This window comes from Anguilla rostrata, chromosome 4 (genome assembly GCF_018555375.3).
Source record: "Anguilla rostrata isolate EN2019 chromosome 4, ASM1855537v3, whole genome shotgun sequence".
NCBI classification, from domain to species: Eukaryota; Metazoa; Chordata; class Actinopteri; order Anguilliformes; family Anguillidae; genus Anguilla; species Anguilla rostrata.
In genome coordinates, this window is record NC_057936.1 from 29,244,424 (window position 1) to 29,269,164 (window position 24,741).

The window sequence follows — 24,741 nt, forward strand, 5'->3', positions numbered from 1 at the left end:
TCTGACAGCTCTTGTAACCAGTGCAGTACGGTTATGTATTCTGATTCCAATACATTATATACACATGAAAACATTAATATTTTTGTGATCCAATATATACAAATTGCATGGAGAATAAAATAAAATGGAATAATATCTAAAGGTTTGAGATAATTTTTTTCATAATGTATCATTGGAAAAGAGTGCAGTTTCTGTAATGTATCATGGTAGAAGAGTGCAGTTTCCGTACTGTATCATGGTATAAGAGTGCAGTTTCTGTACTGTATTATGGTAGAAGAGTGTAGTTTCTGTAATGTATTATGGTATAAGAGTGCAGTTTCTGTAATGTATTATGGTAGAAGAGTGCAGTTTCTGTACTGTATCATGGTAGAAGAGTACAGTTTCTGTACTGTATCATGGTAGAAGAGTGCAGTTTCTGTACTGTATCATAGTAGTAGAGTGCAGTTTCTGTACTGTATCATGATAGAAGTTAGTCTGTTGTTAACGATTTTGCACAGTCCCACGATTGACAGTCATTCGTTGATTCTTGTCCTTGCGGTGTGATCAGGATTGTGCTGGCAGAGGTTGAAGGTCCAGTGCCCCCAGCTTCTTACACAGTCAGTGTAGGCGACCCAGGAGGCCCGTCCTCTGGGGCACGATGAAAGAGGCCCCCATGTGTAAGAGAGTGAGTCACTTGGGTGTCTGTTTCCGTCTGTCTGCATGAACAGTCTGCCTCAAGCTCAGCTTTACAAATAACTCATATATGCTAGGATTGCACAAATACACACTTTAGAGGGCTAGATTTCTGACAACATCTGTATAAAGTTCCCATTCAATAATTTCCAGAGAAATACACCCTTTTCTAGACTGTTTTTAGAAAGTTTAGCTTTAGGGAGAAAAGACCCAATCTTCTCATGTTTGCTTTTTCACCGCTCTAAAACTAGGACTAATGCATACCAATGCAGTGTCCTCACAACAGGTTTTATGCCACATAAAAGAGTCAACAATGAAATAGCATGCAATTTTTTTGCATAGTGGCACAATTCATTATTCTGATTATTATTATTATTACACAGTCTGTATTTCTAGTGGGTTTTTTGCATTTGTAAGGCAGAAGTCAGCTAATCTAATTAGTGTGAATGTGGTGAGAGAGCCAATGAAAGTGGTACGGTAAGAGAAGACTTCCGCCCTCCTTGGACGTTTTGGCAGACGAAACTTACCAGAGAGCCCATACCAACAGTGCGCGGATGAAAGGGGAGAGGGCTATTTGCCGAGCAAAGGGGAAAAGGAGATGGGCGATGGCGTGTTTAACGAGAGCAGTTGGGACCTGATGACAGACCCGTCTTTGGGAATTTAAGAGAAGGTGGGAATTCGCTGTTCCCTCTGGATGACAGTCACAGGAAGGAAAGGCTTTTATTTTCAAAGGCCTTCCTTTATTTATATTACATATTTTCATCGGTGGGATTTTCAAAGGGAAGAGGCTCTCAGATTCCATACCTTCTATATTATCAGACTCAACGTGATTGCTTCCGCTGCCACGCTCCTTATTGCTCAACTTGGTCCCCACGTTCAGAGACTTCAAAGTGTAAGAGAGTGTGAGGTGCTCTCTGTTTCTTGATTTGTAAACATTACACATGTCATTTGACCGTGCAAATAAATTTTAAAAATACAGTGGAATTTATATGCTGATCATATGGAGACTGATCATGTGTATGACCTCATATTTGCAAACATATGTGAAATATAAAATACTTTGCATAGATGGGTTGAATGGCCCATTCTCATCAACATCCTTCTCATTCTTATTTTGTTTCATTGTAATTTTAAATACACATCAAATACAGTACAGTTCCTCTTACAAATGTAAATGTAGTATAAATACTACATTTACATTTGTTCTGCACTCATACACTTGTGGGAAAGTACTAAGAACAAAACCGCATTAAACCAGATCCAATCACAACCACTGCAATGCGAGACATTTTTGTGCGCTAGGATCTGTGCAGATCTAACTGAAACCCCCAAGCCATTTTACGGGTTTTTGACAATGAGGCTAGGCCATCGGGGGCCTTGTTAACAATCATTAGCTCTGGACAGCCAATGATGAATTAAAGATCTATGGAAAGACCTGGGGATCGGGAGCAAACGGGGGTGTCAGATGGCTGCTGTTGTGTGTGTGTGTTCTGTCCGTCCCTGCTGCTGTTGTGTGTGTGTGTGTGTTCTGTCCGTCCCTGCTGCTGTTGTGTGTGTGTGTGTGTTCTGTCCGTCCCTGCTGCTGCTGTTGTGTGTGTGTGTGTTCTGTCCGTCCCTGCTGCTGCTGTGTGTGTGTGTGTTCTGTCCGTCCCTGCTGCTGCTGTTGTGTGTGTGTGTGTTCTGTCCGTCCCTGCTGCTCGAGCCCGTGGTCCCCACAGCAGGAATCAAAGAGGAGGCTCTTTCACTCGTAAGCTGAGCTGTCGCTGAATGAAAGCGCGTCACGCCGCTCTCGTTCAGCGGTGCTCAATCTAAAACGCGTTCATATTTCACCACAAACACAGAGCATTTGCTCTAATTATTAAAATGATCATTGTTACTATCGCTACACATTGACTTAAATTTTGAGGCCTTGAAGCTCTAACATGTTTTGACAGATATGATGCACACTTGGGAAGGGTAGGTTCTCTTTTTCTGTCAAGTTGGAATGTGAATCAGAGCTTTGAATTCCATTTTCGTCATTGTCGTAAAATCTAAATTCAAATGTATCACACTGTAAACACTGATGACTGCAGAAACATTGGATCCCAACAATCCTTTATGGTATATTTAATATAGTGCCTGAGATCACTATTTCAGCAAGTGAAATTACTTTAAACTTTAGGAGTTCACACTGTGAATCGGTTGTAATGGCTCATAATTAAAGACATAAGAACTTTGATAACTGTAACCTAATTAGGTAACAAAGAGACTCAACTCAATCACTGTCTTCATTTCAAGCAGTTCTATCTCTCTGCAGGCTGGAGTTTAATTATTTTCAAAAAGGTACCATTTGTTGGCGACTCAGGAGAAATCAGTCAGAAAGAATGACAGGTTGTTGTTTCGTTGGTCGCTTGATTGTTTATTTCTTGCCATATATCTTTGACGCTAGCCAGCATGTGTGAGCCCTGTGGGAACGTGCCTATTCAGCGTGGCCCCAGGGCGGGGCACGGTCTCCATACAGCACTCGAGGGGGGAACCCCACGCCATGTAAACAAGACGCCTGTGCCCGCTGACAAATGGCTAATAACGGCTGGGGACCAGAGCAAATGAGGAAGCTTATTGATTGGTCTTATTACCTAAAACATCCGTCTATGGAGAACAGGAGGGAAATTAGGTGGCTCCACCCACAAACGGAAGCTGATTGCTCTGCGGACCCAGGGACGGACAAATAGCCCCTGGCCTGGCTCTGTCCAAGAGAGGTCAGCCCCAGACTACAGACATAAGCATTCACACAATCCCCTGGTGATTTACATTGTCTAAGTGTACATTATATAACTTCAAAAATATCTTGCCAGACATTTTTAACTTTATGGGAGAGAGGGCTTTCCTTCAGTCTCATTGTGGTAATCTGTGGCATTAACTTTAAACTAATAATGTACTAGATAATTCAGGTTCAGATTTGACCTCATATGCCAAAGAAACCAAAAAGCAAGTAGCGCATGGCAGCATTTAAATGAAATCAAGACTGGATTGGTAAGAAAATTTGAGGTGAATTTACTCTCAGGACAGTGATTTGTTTATTACTTATGGTTTATTTTTCTTTTTAAAAATTATCTGATTGTTAGGCCAATTTAATGTCAATTATGTCTGAATACAGACATGGAGAAAAATAATAAATGACTGTATGCTAGTTGTGTCCTTGTGGATGTTACACACGGCTGTTTACACAGTGCAGTGTATTTAGATGTTCATTCACATTTAGCGCTCTGAGACGCTGGGATGCTGATGGGTTCCTGTAACTCATAATGCTAAAAGCATGTGATTGCTTATGGTACATAGATTTTACTGTTAGTAGCGTTATTTCCCTTGGATCTCTCTTCCCATTGACAAGGCATCTACTCCACTCCACTGGGACCTAATTATATTTCCCTCGCACCATCCATGTAATATGTTTTACCCTGCTATGTAATTTGTTTGTGTACATGTCGATCACAAAGAAAAATAAACTGTACCCATGTTAATATATTGAAGAGAAAAGTAAGAAAGGCTTTGTATCCTTTTATCCAAAAATACTAACCTTTCCTTTGTCCTTGGATAATTCCTGCATTTCATGTAGTCTTATTAAATGAACTCCCAGTGCAGGTCATTGACAGGTAATCTGCAGCATACTGAAACATTAGGAGAATGTGACACGCAATTATGCACAGGTAAGGAGCTGTGTATAAAAATATAAATAATACAAAGATATGAATAATGTCCTATAATTACCTTCAGCCTTATCAAGCATGATGACATATGTGTTTTACTAATAGTTACACATGGCTAATATGTGGGGAATGTGAAACAGAGTGAAGTGTGACTGAGCAAGCATGTGTTTTTGGAATAAAGTTTTAGTTTAAAAAAAAAAACACACGCATCAAACAGTCATCAGCACTCAAGCCATGAAAATAAGTCTAATATTTAAATCTTCTGAGAGGACAAATGGACCTTTTTTATCATGAAATATCTGCCAGATGTCCAAAGCAGCATCCTGGGGGTCATTCGGGGCTCAGGGTCTAAACGACTTTCCAGTATTGCTGACTGGGACAAGCATGGGTGTCCACTCAGGTCAAGATAGGGCTGCCCATCTCAGCAGAACAAAAATGAGGTCACTATTTCTGCTGTTCCGTACAATATCTGAGTTCTCCCCCAACTGCACCAGGAACCACAAAATCGCACCTCCTTCAGTGCCAAGATACATTTTCACCATTCGATAAAACCAAAGCAAATTATTCTTTTGCACACGGTACAGAAAGTTATTGAGAAAAGTGAAGCACTATTAAATTTTCACATGGCCTATTTCACAACATTCCTATAAAACTGAAATTATAAATCTCTTAAAGGCTGTATAGTTTAATGACCAAAGACACAAACTAATTTGAAATCCTTTCATGGTTTCACGCCAGACAATTGTCATAAAAACCAAGAGTCTATTGATCTTCCTCTGCTTTCTCTGTGCAAACCATATTTGCAGGTTTAGTTAAACATTCTTTAAAAACCATCACTGATCAGGTAAATGTGTAAATAAAGATTCTAGATTCTAGCGAAGGGCTTTAATCTTTGTTGCACTGTGTGGAATTTGAATGTTTATTCATTTGGCCAGATTGCTAACTGTGTGCTAACTGACAGAAGGGACATGACCGGATTCATTTTGTAGACTGTTTTGTAGATTTAAATAGAAAAATGTGACAATGCAAATAGCTTCAACAACAAGTCTAACCTTAATCTCAGGATTTTGATTTTTAAAAATGTTATTATTTTAAGACAGCTGAATTACAGAGAGCCGTTGCTCAGATGACACAGAACAAGCATCCATTCGTCTTTCATGCTATAGAGAAGAGCAATGCTACGCGCTGCCATCAGAGTGTGTCATATTAAAATCATAAATCTTATGTACCCTCTGTGCAACACGTACTTTGCTTTGCATTGATCATATTTAAATGCTTTCATTACTGATTCTGATCATTCCCCAATTTGAAACCTGATCTTATTTACAAAAAAAAAAAAAAAACACCGTCCCATTTATCAAGAAGTTGACCTGGAGGCTTTGGTGTATTAATGGGCGCAATCAATACCCATTTTACCTCTCTTACTGTAAATGTGCTTAAGTATTTATGAATTAATTGACTTCCTCCATCCAAATAAAAACTATTATCTCTACTGTGACTCAGAGGTCAGAATTCTCTATATAATAAATAGGCCCTTTAACACAGTGCTGAAGCTGACCATACGCTAAGCCCTGCCCAAGTGAAAAGTGCAAAGGAGACCAAATCAATTTGATAGCATTATCAAATTAATATATTTAACTGCCATTCTGTGGTGCTGACGATCTTCCTCTACTCCTGTAGGGTGATCAGAGGTTGGTTTTTTCCACAAGGATGACTTGCTCCCAGTAGAATTATGCTGTCCATAGAGGCAAAGAAGCTCAGGTGCGTAGCATGTAGGCTGCTCAGATAGATCTATTCTGATTCAGTGAAGGTCATCTTTATTGTGAAGAAAGCTGTATTAACTGGGTGACAGATTACAAGGTTGGAAGCTGTATACATTTAAGTCTCTGAACCACTCCAGCAAAATCCAATCATACTCCACCAATCCCCACCCCCAGCAAATTATTTCACCAAACCTCACCCCCCACCCCCACCCCCCCAACCAGAAGAAGAAAAAAACATTTCATAAAGCCCTTTTATATAAATCCTCTGAAAATGTTATCATTTTTACAAGGTTGTTTTTTTAACACAAGTTACTTCCAGAAACTTCCAAGTATAGAAATTGGCCCAGCCATTTTAAATGAATGAATAAGGCTATGGCAGCATTTTGCTGTGATTTTAACATTCTGTGATGGGGAATGAGATTAAAGACTGGCTGAGCAGTGTCTGTACTTTAAGCAGTTAAAGCATATGATGTCATATGTTTAATTGTATGCTGTCCAATGATAAAAGGACTCAGAACGTGGGAGGTATGGGAGCATTGTATGAAGAGAAATATGTTGAACAAGCGTATTCTTCAGCATGGTATATATAATTAGGGAGCAGACTGGGAAGCAAGCCCAGTAAACCTCTATGGTCCCCCACCACCTACACTTGAGTTGGGGAAGGAAGACTCAGAGTGGAGTTTCCATTCTCTCTAAATAGTATTATTAATGGTCTTGATGTTTGAAAATAATGTATTTGTGTTGCAGTTTATGCTAAATTAGAACAGATTATTGTGTTTTTATGTAGAAAAAACTATTTGAAAAATATATTTGTGTTCCTAGCCATACAACCCACCACCATCCAGATGTGATTTTAACCAAGACATATTAAGGTAAGACCACACAGAACATTCAAAACCAAAGTATTTTCCCTGTGTGCTTCAAATTTACATTTCCTGAGTAAAACAAATAAAATAAAACACATAATACCAGCCACCTACATTGCATATTCATTTTGACATGTATTTCTAAATGGGGAAACAGATGATTACTAAATTAAAACATAAGGAAGCTTTTTTCCATCTACAGTATAAAAATATTTCCCACAAGAGGAGAATTGCTTTCGGCTTCACCATAACCGTTACAACATGAAGGCATCACATAAAAACCTGATTTAAAACCTTACAAAAGGGGCTGCTTGGTGTCTCATCCTGCTAAGGCGCTGTTCTGGTTTGTGAATGGGTCCCGCGGTCTGGAATCGATTGTGGCTGGTAGCTCTGCAGGGAAGAGAGGGCATGAGTCAGCTGAAATGGCAAGGCTTCGTCCTGTGCCAGCGACCACTTCAGTGTTAGTGGGCACCTGCGAGTCCATCTTCTAAGCTGTGCAGGAAGTGCCTTCTTCCGATCTCTGTATGAGCCTGACTCGTGGACTGTGGTGTCAAAAGAGGCAGCAATTCATATCACATGCTTTAGATATGAAAGAAACATGATTGGGTATTCCAAATTGGACATGAAAAGCACCAAAATCTCTTAAAGCATTGAGACCCATTACAGTCTGATATAAACTAACCACCCATATAATTCAATAAGCAAATGAGTCATTTACAATGCCTGAAAAAAGTAGCAGTCTCTGGTAAGGCTTTTCAAAATGAATGATTCACAAACCCTCACAAAGCACAAGCATCTAGCTGAAAGGAATAGCTGAACACTCATATATCTGAAAACCACCAGAATTCATTGTATTAAAATAAATAATGGATAATATGATAAAAATGTATGGCTAAATAAAAGTGACAATAGATGGCAAATGTGCATTTATGAGACTAATGACTGAGTAAATGGCACTATTTAAAGTGTTCTGGTGAACAGTAAGAACTGTAATTTGTCTTCCTGGGGGCAGCCGTTTGAAACATGTTTGTGATTGCGGAGGCTGCTGTTTGTCTGTGGTAATCATCAGGCTTCTTTAGCAGTATACTACAGTGGCACACAAGGGTTCTTTCTGTCTGCCTTTGGTCTGACTTGCTGCATTGACCATGTCGGCTGGTTTGTTTAAAGCACAAATTTCCTTTAGCCTGAAAGTTCACAGTCCCAGCAAGACCCTTATTCGTGCATATTGTTAAATCAACTGTTACAAAGTACATTTTACTCTAATAGAGCGCATGTCCCTATTGGACTCACATAAACTCAACTGTTAGAGTTGAATTAACACTTGACATTTTACTGTGCATAAGAAAACACCTACTTCAGGTTGGCATTTTACATTTTCAATGTTTTCTGAGAATAAGATTTCTGAGATTTGTCGCCTGCATTTGGGAGTTATTTATATTTATATTATATTATATTATTATATTTACTTCACAATTAGCATCACCGCAGGCTTTATTTAGACCTCTTAATTAACATGACTAAACTGTAGCTATAACTAAAGCTACCTAAAATATACTGTTTCACAAGTTTATTCTCAAAAATAAAGCCCACATTAAATATGGGGCTTTTAAATATGGATCATTATTATCAGGTCACAGACTCTTTTGCTCTCATTAAATAAAAACTGCAGTTTCAACACCTACTTTTCTGAGGTACTACACTGGCAGCTAGCCTTGCAGTTGAAAAAAAAAAGACTGAAAAATGACTGCATTCAAAATTCAAAAATGAAATTCGTTTTCTTACCAACAGATGTTCTCAAACTCGCACAGTAGCTTCTTTCCTGAGGGGTTGCTACGCAACACTCTGAGGCCTATCTGCATCCTCCTTGGGCCGCATCCCATTTCCGCTTGACGACACAAAAATAGCCCGGGCTCTCCGCGCCTCTACATGTTGTTTCTTCCTTTCTCCCGACTGTGACATCCATCAAGTGTGTTCCTGGGCTTCCTATCTCTTCCTGTGACAACCAACCAAGAGGGAAAAAAGTTTTGTCCTCGTTTGATTTTCCTCATCACTTCCTATTTACAGCGGTGCCAAGTTTTAGCAGGGAAAACATTCAGAAATGAATCAGGCAGCTGTTAGGCCACCAGTACAATAAAAATGGAGGGTCCTTTCTCTCGACGCAGTCATTTCCCACATCATAACAGAAAGACGTCACACAGTGCATGTCTAATATCATGTTTCAAAAAGTTGCAGTTTCCAAAAAGGTTATTGTTAAAAACACACACACACACACACACACACACACAGCGCTGTAACTGTGGATATATCTTTCTGCAAATTTACAGAGTGAAATACGCGTGCTCAGCCAGGTTAATGCTCTTTCAGGGCACTGTTTCTTACTTCAGATTTATGCATTCATCTACTTCAAAATTAAGTTTTAGTCAAAGTTTTAGTCATAGTCATCCAGATGCTGTCATCGTCCAATGTGCCATATACACTATTTCAGGCACCTGTTACCTAAGCCTTGTAGCTGGGTGGAAAAACAGGGACACTTCAGGTTAATTCTTGCCAAGGACTCTCCTGCCCACACAGTGTAGCATGTGTCATTTTTCCCAGACCACAAAATGTTTGGTCATCATTTATTAATTATTTCTTCACTATTTTTAGTTTGCAGCAGTTAATAATCTACAGGACTTTTCCTGCTTTCTTATGAAAGGTCCTATGTTCATCATTTCATAATACAATCTACGAAATCATAGATATTCTTTCAATATATTTGCCTCTGCTCTAAAACAAAACTTTAAGCACAATGCTACCTTCTGACCTTAAGGATTAATTATTCAGATGGATTGTCTGGACAAACTCAGATTCAAAGAAATCATGAATGTATTTCCACTGTTGATGACCGTTTTTTTAATAAAGATTTAAAAAAAAAAAAAAAAAACACTTTATCTGAAAGAACTGTGCGGGAAAAAATGAATAGTGTAGAAAAAATATGTTTTCTGACGATACCTTCAATGGAAAAATAAGTGCAATATTGTTCTTTAAATATAACGTATATTTATACCATATCATATTCATTTACATGATACAGTATTTATAATAAAATTTTGTTCCCATTGCTTGAAATTATATTTGCTAATAGTGATATGTTTTCCATGTCAATGTTTGCAAACTCTGGTCCTGAACCAGATTTTTATTTTGGTATTCTTTCCAGCTGTGCTCTAATTTATTAGATTTGAATTACTTATTAACGGATAACCAAATTGCATTAATATCTTCAATTTCTTCATTTCTTTGTTACCATTGTGGGTCCATTCAAGGTTTCATTGTCACTAGAAATGAATAATGCAGACAGGTTTTCAGCTTTAATGATGTAGCGTAATTAGTTGTTCAATGTGGCCCAGAGCAATTAATTTAACAGCATATTTAGCTCAACTGAAGTAGCTGCCCCAAAGTTGGTCAAGGGGCAGATGCTGTATTAATAAGAGCAATTTTTTAAATTTAATATTAACTCAAAATCTATGATATTTCATACATAACTGCTGTAGTAGATTACAGTTAACAAATAGCTATACTGGCAATTAATTGAGAGCGTGAGAGCTTATAAATGTAAATATTGCTGTTCTAGTATTCAAAATGGGGAGATAAATGGGCTGAATGGGCTGTCTGTGTAATTATAATGTTCATATGTTCATACAGAAGATGTCAAATAAAGATCATTATTCAATTAACAGCTCATCAAATTTAATTACTTGAGAGCCGAGCTGAAACAAAAATCAGCGTGCAGAGTATGCCCTCAGGACTGTGGCTGAGAAACACAGCTGTAGACATCAGCAGACGGTTGGTTTTCATTTTATTTGAAGCCAATGCGTATACACCTTATTACTAATAGTATGGTATTTTAACAGTAGTATTTTAATAGTACTGTATAGCCAAATGATACAAAGACATTCAACTTTTAATTTCACACCCTAAGTTAACTGGGGTAGTTTTTGTTCAGTAGATTTGTCCCATTAATACCTGTTGTACAATACACTGTATTGTACGGCTATGGTTTAGATTTCATGAGTGGCCTCTTTTATTCTGTGAGCACACCAGAGCACCTGAGAGAAGCTCACACTGAGGCTGCCCACCATTTTGGCTCTTTTTTCCAACTTTTTTGGGCCAAACCAATCAAAATGGATCAGAAATAATGAAATGCCAGCCCGTAGCATGGGCTTACAAGAATACTGAAAAATGAAAATGGCAGCCCAGACTGAAAGAAACAGGAACTTGGATTTAAACATTCTGCAAAGGAAGTAAGGAAGTGACTAAAGGGTTCACACATCACATGAGTGGAGGAAGGAGGCAGGAGACAGAGCGAGACCTCTCTCTGTCTCTCTCTCTCTCTCTCTCTCTCTCTCTCTCTCTCTCTCTCTCTCTCTCCCACTCTCTCTATCTCTTTCTCTCTGTCTTTCCCTCTCTCTCTCCCTCTCTATCTCTTTTCCTCTCTCTTTCTTTTCCCCTTCTCTCTCTCTGTCCCTCCCTCTCTCTCTCTTTCTCTTTCCCTCTCTCCCCCCCGCTCTCTCTCTCTCTCTGAGGATCCACTGACCTCTCCACAGACTGCAGAGGAAGGACATGACCATGTGTTTTAAGTGGGGACTGGAAGGGTGCAGGGAGCCCTGCTGCAAGTGTAAAGGGAGGACATGGTGAATGTATTGATAAAGTCAGGGCAGGAAATCCCTTACCCTCTGTGTTTGGTCCCAGTTTTTGTTCAGCGTGGTCTGTCTGCCATCCTTCCTTTCAGGCATAAACTCTAGCTTGAACTGAGTTCACATCAGCAGAAGACACTGTTATGACTGGAACAAATGGTCACCTTTATTTTGTACCTAAATTGTCATTAGAAATGGTGATCAAGCAAAGAAGAGATTTAAGAATATAGAACATACAAATTAATAAAATGATAATAGCTGAGGATATGTACCTAATACAATATATAACACATACAGTATAAAATAATAACCTTAGTATACAGTAACATCAAAATAATTTCTTGGTACCCCATACAATTTGGTATATGGGAAGAGTTCTTTCAGTAGTATTCATGTAGTTTCAATCCTATAAGGTCAGATAGTTCACAGTATCTCATTTCTCATGCTCATATGGTGATAGATAGCTTGCTAACTTGATTTGCCTATTTGCCAGAGAAATAATTATCTTTTTGTTAGATTTAGCACTGTAAATATACTATTTGCTACATATACTTTGCCGTAACTTAATATTTCAAATGCTTTTTTGAGCATGTGAGGGCAAAACCTGGAACATTTTTAACTGTCAAACCTTGCTTGTTTAGCTATAGAGTACATTGCCAAAAAATTACAGTTTGGTTTGGCTTTGCCCCAAGAAAGGTCTACCAGTACGCGAACACAAGTTACATTAATTTTCCATTCATAGAATGCTTTTGTAAGACACATGCACTGTATTATTGACCATTTTAATATTGTTATGTAGTTTAAGCAATTTTGATAGGAAACATTAAGCAACCTTTATAAAAGAAGACAGTGAGGAATGTCATTAGCTCGACAAAAATGCTTTTTCTTCTGTTTTTGAGAATAGCCATTACGGAATCTTTTTTCTCCTGACCTTGTACAAAGGCCTGTATGTGACTAAACGATGCATTAAATCTCACGTGGCTATGTTCTGTCTATGGGATATGTGGCATTTGCAGGAAGCCAGGACTGCTGGGTGTGGGCTCGTTCTTAGTGGATCTGATTTCCACATTCTTCCTTTGGCCACACCTAAATCTTTAATTGTCTGGCCGCAGACAAAGTATTTCAAGACCACTCCGTAGCCAATATTTAACTGTAGATCTGCATGTTTGAATTGGTACAGCACCAGTCGTTGTCAAAAATCTATGAGTTGCGTGTAGTACAGAGAACATCTTCCAAATCCCAGCTCCATACTGGCAACAGCAACTGCGAAAATAAATTCCAACATGTTTTGTCATAGCTCTAACAGTGTACAAATTTAAGTCTGGGGTTTGTATGATGTTATCCAAAAGAATAGTTTTTCTTTGAACACTTTCAGTAATCTCTCATTCACCCAGTTGACAGATTTAATTACTTGTTTTGTTTTTGCACACTACATATTCTGGACATGGTCATAAAATATGAAGGCATTATACGTTATCATCACGAAGCATCATATGGATTGTGAAATGTACACACTGTTATCTGCAGTATATTTTTGGTTAATGGCATCATTATCACGCCATCTATTTAAAACTCGTCATACAATTTGAATTTACAGCGCGGAGAGTCTATAAAAAAATCCTGGGAGAGCATCATTTTCCTGGACGTCTGGTTTTTTTCCCAGTTGTTTCTGATCAATAAAAGTCTATTTTCTCCCTCACAAGGTTCCCCATTCAATACAGCTGCCATGGGTTTTAAAAACATAGAAGCATGATCCATTTATTATTGGCTGTTACCATGATTTATCTGTTCAGATATCTGCCATTGAAAACAGGTTCTGTTTATTTCCTATATATGTTCTTTATTGACAACGATTGGTGTGTGTCCCATCTATCACGCTTTGGCAATGCAGAGTGCCTGCCTGTGCTGCACATTGAGAGCTAGCACTGCTCATGCCTCAGTACAGTAATAGCAGCCTACCCGAACATGAGGAATTTAGTGTGATTATGCATAGTGTGTGTGTGAGTGCACATGCGTGTATAGGTTTATATTTTAGATATGTACACATTTTATTTTATTTTATTGTTAGTCTGTCACTGTTACTTCTTCCGGTTCATACCTGCTCTGTACCTGAAGTGCAAAGATGAAGAAGTGACAGAGACACTGCATTGTTTGTAGCATCTGTGTCATTAAATTGAGTCATTTATGACATAAGGTCTGGTTCTTTTTTCCAAGTGTGTGGTTTGTAACAGCGTGCTAATACAATTTGCTTATATATATCGAAGCACACTGAGTACAAGATTTTTATTTTTAAAGGGTATCCAATAACTCTCACAATAATATTGTTAAATCTGGCTATTCTTTTAAAAATGCAACTTGAATATTTAGTATTTAATTAAGCCAAAAATGAAGATACACAATTGCATCAATAGGTCTCTAGATGGTTGATTGAAAAAATTAATTTGTGATTTCTAGAGCCGCTTTTTTCTAGTTATAAGTTATTGTCCATTTACATTCTCTATATTTTTCATTTGAAGACTTTCTGAAATAATGCAATTGTAGATATATGCTTATGCTGCTTTAAACCAGATAAAATCACCACTGTAATAAATTTTTGAAATTAAACATGCATATCCAATACCGCTATCATTTCTTTATTTGCCAGTCTGCTGATATTAGTGTTTGCTGAATTTTATCCGACTGCAAGCTCCTTGAGAATGGTAACGTCTGTGTTTTGCATAGCTACACGGGCGGTTTTTGAAGCTGCTTAGCTGTATGTGTATGCCATTAACTGAAATTTGCACAATGCTAATTTGTGCACAGTTCCAGCCATAGACAAACCAGTGTGGCCAGTTGGATAATCTGTGTGCCGGGCCCAATTTTATCATCTCTAATACGAATAAACTATTATAAGCCAGCATTTACTGGTCAAGTAGACTCATATAGCTACCAGCCAGAACACATACATAAATATAAATATGTCACTTAAAGGCCTCATAATATTCAACGATTACTATATGCATTATCTTGTGTAGATCCATACCACCGATAGGATGCCATTCATTTTTAATAGTGAGTTCTGAATAATATTCACAATGCACAATTGCACATTCTCTTTCAGGAACCTCACATACAGAATGTAGGTGGGCAGATGTGTGGTCTTTTTTCGAAAAGCTGACAGTTTTAGACTGACTTTCAATTGCAAATCTGAGGAATATTGATCAGCTGAAAATATTTGGAGGCTTGCATCTTCCAAACTTGCTTACCGCAGAGGTTCTCCCTGATCGGCTGAAAAGACCCAGGCCGTTTTGTTCAGATGATAAATGGGGCTCCCTGACAGGTCACTTCTTCTACCCTGAAAGCCACAATTTGTTCCTTCCCCGAGGCAGGAGACTGATTTCTCTGGGTGACAGATTTATTGGTGTCTGCATGAGGGGGGAAAAAAAAAAACTCAAACTCCCAATAAAGGCTTAGAATACATCCGTGGCAGATTGAACCTCCACTTATATCCAGGTTGATTTGAGGGAAAATCTTTTATGTATTTGTATAACTGGTCCCTGGACAAGAGGGCTTAAAACAGCAGAAATGTGATCCTGCGGTTATAACAATTCTTACATGGACGCATGTGCATATCTCTTCATGTGTTTTCTGAATGTGACGTTTTGTTGGCTAGCAGAGATTAAACACTATACATCAGCTCACATACTTTCCTGAGAAGTGGCATTAGAGGCATGTGCAGTGCATTTCACTCTGCCTGCTTGCACTGGGACTCATCTGACTGTGCACCTCATCGCAGAGCAAGCCTTGGTGGCGATGACCCACTCCTGAGCACGCAGGTGTGCTCGCCACAAAACCACCACTGCCATAGGCTTTAATTAATATGGGTTTAGCTTTCAGAGCGTGGCTATGGGTGGTCTTAACGGACCGGGCTGTGGCACACAGCTGCCATGTTCTGAAAATATACAAAGTTTTCTCAGCTTCTCAGGCCAAGCCCCATTGGTCGCCCGTGGACACGTCCAGGCCAATTCAAACCCAGAACCTTAACCTCCGCAGTACAAACTTCCATCAGGCCCAGATTCTTTCTGGCAAGCTCTGCCATTCTTCTGGCAGTTAAGAGTGTAACTAAAATGTCAGGGTAGGGATTTTATTTAAAATACACCCCATGAGCCCTTAATCAAAACAGCGTGTTTTGTAATGTGTAAGAATATTTCCAGCCATTTAAAAATTTACGTGCAGCACAGAGGTAACAGTAAGCTATGGCACTATGAAGAATCAGGCTTCACTGTCCTCAAATCATCAGCACCTAAACAAACAGGGTCTTTTAACCAGTGCTAAATTAGTTTATAATGAATATACAATGTTACGTTCGTTTTTTGCATTTTCTGGAAGCACTGAAGAACGTCACAGTGAAATTTTGACTGCTAAGTAACTGTACATGATCAAGCATAAGAGAAAGGCAACATTATCATCACTACATCTGTTTCATGTGGTACCTTAGAACTGTGGTAGGCAACCCTGCAGTGCCATAGATGTTCCTGGTTTTTGCTCCATCCAAACCTATATCTACATAACTGGATTAATAAGGCTTATTGAACACAGGTGACTATGTGTTACTCAGTGTTTCACCATTCAGACTATTCAGGCTCCTAATAATCCAAAAAGCTCTTGCAGCTAAGCTCAGATGAAACAAAAACTAGAAACATCACTGGCTCTCCAGAACTAGGTTTGCCCGCCCCTGCCTAATAAGGTTGTCCAACAGTCATGTGTGTTACAGTAAGAGCCACAGAATAGCGACAACAAAGAGATCTCTGAGACCGACTTTACTTCAGATGCCCTGCTGAGAGAGAATCACAGAGACATACTGGTAGCATGGGTCAATGATTGCATTCATGTTAGAGTGCCATTAAGTGGTTTGCAAACCCTAGATCATACACATACTCCCCTTGGATGAAGAAATACGTTTTTACCCATTATTTTTCTTTCATGATTTAAAATGCAAAACACCTCTATGATACACTCTCTTGCAGTTACAGCTAATTACAGTAAAGCATGCTCCATTTTTTTGTATTCCACTCACTATCATGCACTTTGACTCCCTGAAATCACTGACTCCTAGCAGACTGTTTCTTTTACATCTTCCTTCTTCGACAAACCCTATTCCCATTCAGGAATAGGGTTTGTCGATGAAGATCCAAACCTCAGGCCGACAAATACATTGGAGTGGCTTTTGACTGAAAAGGAAAATCTGCCCTAGCAAATCTGTGGCACTTGAACATTGCAGAACATAACCCAAGCAAGTTCAGAGAGCGGGAGAAAATATGCCAAGAAGAACGGATGAAATTCACCCCCCAACCTGTGTTCAAATAAGGTAGGGTCCCACCCAAAAAGACTGATATTGTAACAAAAGGAGGCTTTACCAAATAATAAGTAGTCTGAATGCCTAAACAAGTAGCATACTGTATTTCAGTTTATTTTTCATAAAAATATTATGCCGACATAAAATTAATCTTTTCTTTCAACAATTTTGAGGTTCAGCGCGTGATGCTTGAATTTAAATATTATATGGATAAAAATGTATCACTTACTGTAATCCAGCAAAATACGTCGTGAAAATATGTTCTCTCGTTTATTTTATGACTACTAATTGTGTTTACATTGTAACAAGCGTGATATATATTTTATGTGTTCTATTTTCCCCACTGGATATTGTTTGATGTTGTGTCTTGTAATTATATTGTCATTTATTATGTATAAATCACCATGGATTTGATATCTATCCCATTATTTTGTCATTTAATGAAGTATATCATCTGAAAATCTTTGAGCAGTCTTTCCTTAAATGGCTATTTGTTCATACAATGTTTCATTTAACCAAATACCATAAATGTTTAATTAAAATGTACCCCGGTGTGCTTCACAGTTTGTGTACATTTTGAATTAAAAGTCCAGTCAAAACCTTTCCATCCAAATGAAGCAGATAGCTATATCATCCTCGCTTTGAGATGGAGACAATGAAAACAATCATTTATTTGGACTTCTTTTTACATGTAAACAAATCATTGCTGCATTTGATGCCCTTATTAGTGGAACATTTGGATTTAGGAAATACAGAATTATCTCCCTCCTGCTGCATACTATACATCTGGTACTCTTGCCACCACAGAATTTCCCATGCTGAAATGGAACCCACCATAAATGCCATTCCTGTGTGTCGCACTGTTCAAATATGGCCACAACGTTAATGGTTAGGCAAAGTATTTGCTCTGCATTTGTATAAGGTCAGACAGCACAATGGTAACTCCTGATGGCAGAGAGGGTACACAAAGAAATGGCAAGCAAATGGACTGTTGGTAGTTGAGAATCTTTCTGCGGTGTCTGTCATGGAAAGCTCTGCAAACACAACATATTTAGCAGAACTAGTCAAACCTTTCTGACTATGTACCCTGTCTGATAGACATTCATCCACAGCTTATCTTGAAAAAACATTTGTCGTCTACATCTGAAATGGCTCTTTGCTTATAAAGTCATAATGAAAGGCCTTGACAACTGCTTGAATTTTTAAATAAATGTGTGCAACAATCTTGAATTAAGCCGCAGAGCAATTTAAAAAGGAAAAAATACATCTGAAATAAAACAATAATGCTTTTGCTGAAAAAATAAAAAAATTATTCAAAACATGTGCTTGCACAAGGCTATTTTTGTTGAACAGAAGAATTGGATAAAACACTATGATGAAATAATAGTATTATTGCTGTTTTCACAAACTCTGATAGACACAGAATATCCATTCCCTGCTCTTCTTATCATTATGATAGTTCAGACACGGTAAGTAACTGGGTCAAATAAAACCCCTGTGCATCGCTGAGTATTACACTTTGCTACTTCACTGACTGTCAGCACACAGGAAAGACAAAAACATCAGTGTGAATCCTTTGTATGGTAGCTCAGTACAAATAGATATATATAGAGCAACAGTACAACTAGATCTATGTACAGCTACACAAAATGGAGACTATAAGTGAATATGAAGAGATAAATTAAAATTCAAGTATTACAATGTGCATGTGAAATTGCATGTGTGTGTATGAGTGAAAGATATTGTTTACTGCACTTTGTCATGTTAAATCTAATACAAAACTGAACATGTCACATAGATTAAAGTATGGTCTTGTAGTGTAAAAATGTCTGACATGCCCTCCTGCACATATCTAAGATGCAATGATAATGATAATAGATTCATACAGATCCAAATTTCCTAACTGAAACTTGTTGAGCAAAACATTTAATAATCTTTTAAAACACTGTGTAGCAAAAGCATTAACAATATTATGTTATACATGATCTAGATTATTCTTAACAAAAGGGAGAACATACCAAACTTTTCCAGAGATAAAAGATACATAAAACATCCGATATTAGATCCATTACTGTGCCCATTTAACTAGACTTTGATTGAGGATAATGCATACCCAACTGTCCCTTCTTTTGACTAATTGTTTCCTAATCGCTATCCAGGACAAGAAGAGTATCATTTAAAGATGTTTATTTGTGACCATTACGTAACACAATGTGCTGTATAAATCAGACATTCTTGACACATCTGTTTTCATATTCACATTTGTCTTCATGCATATGAGAAAACTATCATTAAGAAATCAGCACCAGCAGCATTAAACTAACACGGGAGATGTAAACAATTTTTTTCCATGCATTGGAAACGTGACTGTTAAATCCTGATAAGAAAAGGACACAAGTCGTTTAGGGTTCGAGACATTTTGTTTTCTCTGTGACTCCTGGCTTTGTTTGGGTTCGACCAGCACACCTGACAGCAACATGCACCATTGTTCCTTAAAGCTCTTGAAAATAGAAGCATATAGGAAGCAATGAACAATGACTGTTGCTTGACCTGCTAATGGATATAACAGTTGTGTCAGTTTTTTTTTAGACTGCATGAAGTCAGTCTGAATGTGATACAGGAAAACACGTGGAGTTGAATTAAATGTTATGGTGGAGGTCAGCCATTATTCACACTGTGTAAAAAATGCAGGCTAATGAATGCTAACGGAATGTAAAGCGAAAGCCGTAACTGTATATGAATCAGAAGGCATATTAGGCTATCTGAACCAACTCGGCTCGGTCATGAATGAATAACAAAGCAAGGCAAGTAACCGAGGGAGTGCGAGACATTCCTTTCTTTTTGCCAAGGACCTGATGTGGTATCATTCACTGATGTCTGTGTTACAGTTGAGAAGGATACAATGGAGATGAGCTGGCCCAGATTATTTCTGCTTTATTACTTTTGTGTGTACATGGCGCTATCTGTGCCTTTGGGTCCCCTCCCACATCCTAAAACTTCTCACCAAATTCATTTAAAAATTATTTACATTCACCCCAAGAAATGATACTGAGAAACTGATATCTCCCCAAATGTGTTGGAATGGCAGCTCATTCGGCATATCAGAAGCATCACACTTTAACACTGATACATAAACAAAATTTTTACAAGGTTCCACAGGGCAATCCCCAGATATGAAACATTATTGTCATTTTCATGTATTTTTTTTTCATCATCATTATGTTTGTCATTGCGTATAAATTCAATGGAGTGCTTGGAATACATTCCATATACTGTTAATGCATGCATTTTATTATCACAATTGATTTTTTATGGTTTAATATGGAATATTGCCCACAATGCACAATGCAGCTCCTGCATCCACTTACTTCAGCGCTGTGAACATTGACCCACAAATACAATAACTAATGATGCTTTATTTTAGTATAAGCACCAGGATGAAGCACTGACAGGTGTGTCTGGTCTACATCATAAAATTCCTTGTTTAACAGAAGGGGTGAGGGGTGCGATGTGGCTGGTTGTAATGGTGGTGGGGGTGAATGTGCATGTGGATCTTAACCTCAATTGGTAACAAATGATTGGGCATGTGACTCTTAATCTCACTTGGTAACAAAGAGCTTTCAGGTACTCTTGTGGTAATCAGTGTGTGTCCACTTATAGTAGTCAAGACAGAAATGCCCTGTTGTCTCTCATAAGTCTGGTGGCTGCATAGCTTTAGATCACAGGTCTGACTCTAGTTAATAGGCTGCAGTGAATTTGCCTACTTGTCGATTTGAAAGCCAAGAGCTGTCTTTCTGACCCCCGATTTGATCTGTATTTTTATACGAGTGAAGCCTCGCCTTTCATAGCATGTTTTGTTTAATAACAGGCTCTGTTACTCTGACTTATAATTACGGTGAATCCAGTGATGGCTACGTGAATAATTGCTTAGAATGTTTACTATACCCAATGCTGTCAAAGAGATTGTCCTAAAAAAACAAACAAGCAAACACTTAAGAATTAATCACATCATTTGATGTCTTTCATAAACTTATTATTTGTAACTGGAGATCGGAGGAAGAGGATGGGGTGCAGTTTTAGATTAATATGGTGCATTCTTTGAGACCTGCTGCAAAAGCAGTCCATTGTAATCGGGCACATCAATGTTTTTCAGGTCATCCGGACGTCTGAAGCCACCTCATGTTTTCTGCGCAGGCGTGCAGTGTGTTCTGGCAGGCATGTAAGCAATGTTGTCCCAGGAATGTGTTGTGTTTATTTAATGAGATTTTGGGCAATGTGCTTAGTTTTGAGATCTGGAACTAAGGTGCAGGAGTATTCGATAAAAGTTTGTGGTTGTAGATCTTCACATAGATGTGGTCTTTTGACCTCTTTTTTTATCACCTTCTCTCTTTAACCCAGTCAATGGCCTGTATAACAATTTTCACTCTTTTCTCCACTGGTTAATAATTCCTACAGCATTATCTGCCAGAAACTTATCTCAGTGTCAGTTTATAACAGGGTGTTATCGACCTGTCCTGAATCATGTGATCACTGATGACCTATCCTGGCCAAGCATTTTGAATACTTTTGATTAGTGCCTATGAGATAAGACCACTGGTTTAACGTAGGTCACTATCTGGGGGATGGGGACTGTGTTTGGGTGTGTGCCTGGTGTGTGTGTGTGTGTGTGTGTGTGCATGCAGGGGCAGGGGGGTGTTCAGTCTAATGGCAGACTTGCCTTCCAAACTTGTGAATGGTATCTATTTAATTCTTTACAAATGGAGGAAATTTTCTCAGATCTTTCCACAACGCAGTTAATGTGCCTTTTCTAATAAGGATCCCTGGTTTATAATGCCGGCAAGTCCTGAGTGTATAAGAGAGGAACTCACCAAAGAAGGGTTATCAGGGTAAGGTGAGTGGTAGACAATCTTTTAACTAAGATGTGCGAGCTGCTCTTTGCTAATTTGAAAGGCTTCATAGCTCAGTTCGTTTCATAAACACCAGTAACAACTATCACATTAAACGCATTTTTATGTACGTATTTTGAGTAAAAGCCGTATAGCCTACAAAAGCTTTGTTCCTAAGGGGTTAATTGTATTAAAAGTTATTTAGGCTGGACATAAGTGTGGATTGTATAAAGTAGAGAGTTCAGCTGAAATGAGGCCTCGGATAGAAAAAGTAACAAGTACTTCGTCTCTTTGGGCAGTTTCAAAAATCAACCGCATAATCTTGCGACATGCGGGAGTATATGAAATAGTCAATCTAGCCATCGTTTAAAGCAGACAATGAACGATACTTCTCCGCATTAAATATCCTCGCGGGGGCAGAGTCCTGAGTCTAAATGTATGGAGCAGCGCCACTGGAACATGGTGTGTAAATACATGATTGAAATTAGTTACATTTAATTAAATGTAACCTGTATAATCGTAAATGTGAGCTTTCTTGTTGGCTTTCACTCAGCACGCCAGTTTATCTACATAACAATAACAAACATATAGCGATTATCCAGAATGTGTCAAGCAGCCAGCCGTGAGATGTGTACACACTGCCTTGTGAAAGCCTGCGAGCGTGTCTGTGTGTGTGTGTCTGTGCGCACGGCGTGTTGAGCGTTTATGTGCGCGCGTGCATACTTGGGTGCCTGTGCGTACATTAGCCCCGGTAGTGTAAAAGGTTGTTACAATACTGTAATTTCACAATATTGCTCTGTCTACAACTCTGTCTAAAATTTTATGTTGTTTGGCCACAGGTTGTTTGCTGTAACCGGCATGTAATATGAAACTGCAGATTAATTTCAATTTTACATTTGTTGTTGTATTTAGTTTAATTAAAAGGCATTCAGGAACGATTTCTACAAATTTTACACATTTTATAACTAATACGATGTGGGCCTTCTATGTCCATCATGAAGATGCAGATATAGAGACCATATGTTATATTTCTCACTATTTTTTAGTTCTTGCACGCACCACTGGATTATTATTATTATTATTATTATTATTATTATTATTATTATTATTATTAAGAAAATATTAATATTAAGAAATAATAAGCATTTCTTGCAACCTTAATAAATTGTATAAGAAGCAGGAAGTATATTTATATTTCATATTTATGTCATAGCAGATGCCATTTGCGGATTATGACCAATAAAGCAATGACTTGATTGTTATTAGTGCCATTTTTAGTTTAAATAGCGGCGTTATCTGTGATGTAACGTTCCTCTAGACAGTGGATCGGGTGTCTCTTATCATTCAGCGTTCAATTATCAGTATAGTAGGGTATAGGTTGATACCAAATCAATGACTTGAAATTAAAAAAATAATAAGAAGAATAAGAATAATAATTTAGATTCTACAAAGTTACAGGTGTGTTTATGTTTATATGGTGTTAAATATGTTGCATGATAAAAGGTATTCGCCAATACTATCCATAGGAAACTTTTGACGCATGAAAATTGCGCGTATGTGTCTGCGTGTGTGAGAGAGAGAGAGAGAGAGAGAGAGAGAGAGAGAGAGAGAGAGAGATTGCGCAAATTGATAAGAAATTACATTAATACCGACACCGTGGACATTTGCGGGAAATACTCATACATTTGTCTTAAAGAATGTCTACTGGAACATGTTAGTTAAAGCACGAATTGTAGTGTTCCTAGCTTACAATGCTATTAAATTATTTTTTACTGAGTAATGACAATACAATTATAACCTTAGCGCAAATAGTGGCCATGGATTTATACACCATTTCACACAGGTAGTTTATTAAACATGGATCTGATCGACGTGGAATTAAGCGGCTCAACAGCAGCCCACTTATAGCTGCTCAAAATTTCATTGGATTATGCCATGCAATTAAATATGTTACTGTGAATTTATTATCATATCAAATTTAGTTTTCAAACAATATTTGGCTGCATTTATAAAGTATACCTCAGAGCTATCTGGTAAATACCAAATCAGCTCCATTTAAGCTAACTAAGGTACAGTTATAACCTACTTTTTGCCTCTGTATGGTTTCACTTTCTTTTCTACTTCCAATGTAATATATTCTTTTGAATCCTAAACATAACCATGCAAAAATGAATTACTAGCTAAACACCAGATTGTTGGGGAAAATGTTCATTTTAATTGCCTATTGTCGACTAAACAAAAAACAGTCAGTCTATTTCCATAAAGCACGTGTTATTCACTGCAATGATAATCGTTGCAAGCGTTTAGTGATGTTAGCGATTATGCAGTACAGCATCAAACTTCCATACCTTCCTGTGCACATCTGCGCGCCCCTCTGTGGAATACCACTGTCAGGATGTGTTTCTCTTTACATTTGGTTGCATCCAGCTTGCTTCTGTGTTTCCCATTCTTGAAAGTCCATCATTAGTTTTCTTTAACAGTGTTAATTAGCAGAATGAAACTGAAAAGCGATGCTGCCAGTCTTCACATGTGATTGGCGAAAGAGCGTGATGTCAGACGATCCAGAGGCATCCTGATTGGCGAAAGCGGTGTCAGTGTGGAGTAAACAAGGCAGCTAGGAAAGGTTTGAACTTCAGATCTCAACACATCACAGATAGGGTCAGACGCAGCACAGACGGGGTATTTTTTGTGTTACTCTAAAGTTGCTAACAGTTCGCTAACTCCAGTTTAAAGACCAATGTCCGAATGTCGAAGGGGCACTGGAGGCTAAGGAAGTTATCGAAACAACCGCAAGAGGCGTGATGGTCTCCAAATATAACGTGCATTTCTTAATTCATTGATATCTGTGTAGATCAGATAT

General features: G+C 38.2%; 1 protein-coding gene and 1 long non-coding RNA gene across 3 annotated transcripts in view; one reads left to right on the top strand and one right to left on the bottom strand.

Annotated features, from left to right (window-relative positions):
• Positions 1–6,339: 6,339 nt before the first annotated feature.
• Positions 6,340–24,370, bottom strand: LOC135253142 (uncharacterized). Its single transcript, XR_010329546.1, has 3 exons — positions 24,230–24,370; positions 8,770–8,980; positions 6,340–7,377 (listed from the first exon to the last, which is right to left on the bottom strand). It is a non-coding gene; the product is annotated as an uncharacterized LOC135253142 (long non-coding RNA).
• Positions 21,607–24,741, top strand: part of nr5a2 (nuclear receptor subfamily 5, group A, member 2) — a 53,569-nt gene continuing 50,434 nt past the window's right edge. The window contains exon 1 of one of the 2 annotated variants that reach the window (XM_064332064.1): positions 21,607–21,886. The gene's annotated coding sequence lies outside the window, so the exon portion shown is untranslated. Of the gene's footprint in view, positions 21,887–24,367; positions 24,505–24,741 lie in introns of those variants that run through there. The other variant, XM_064332065.1, reaches the window with a different exon arrangement.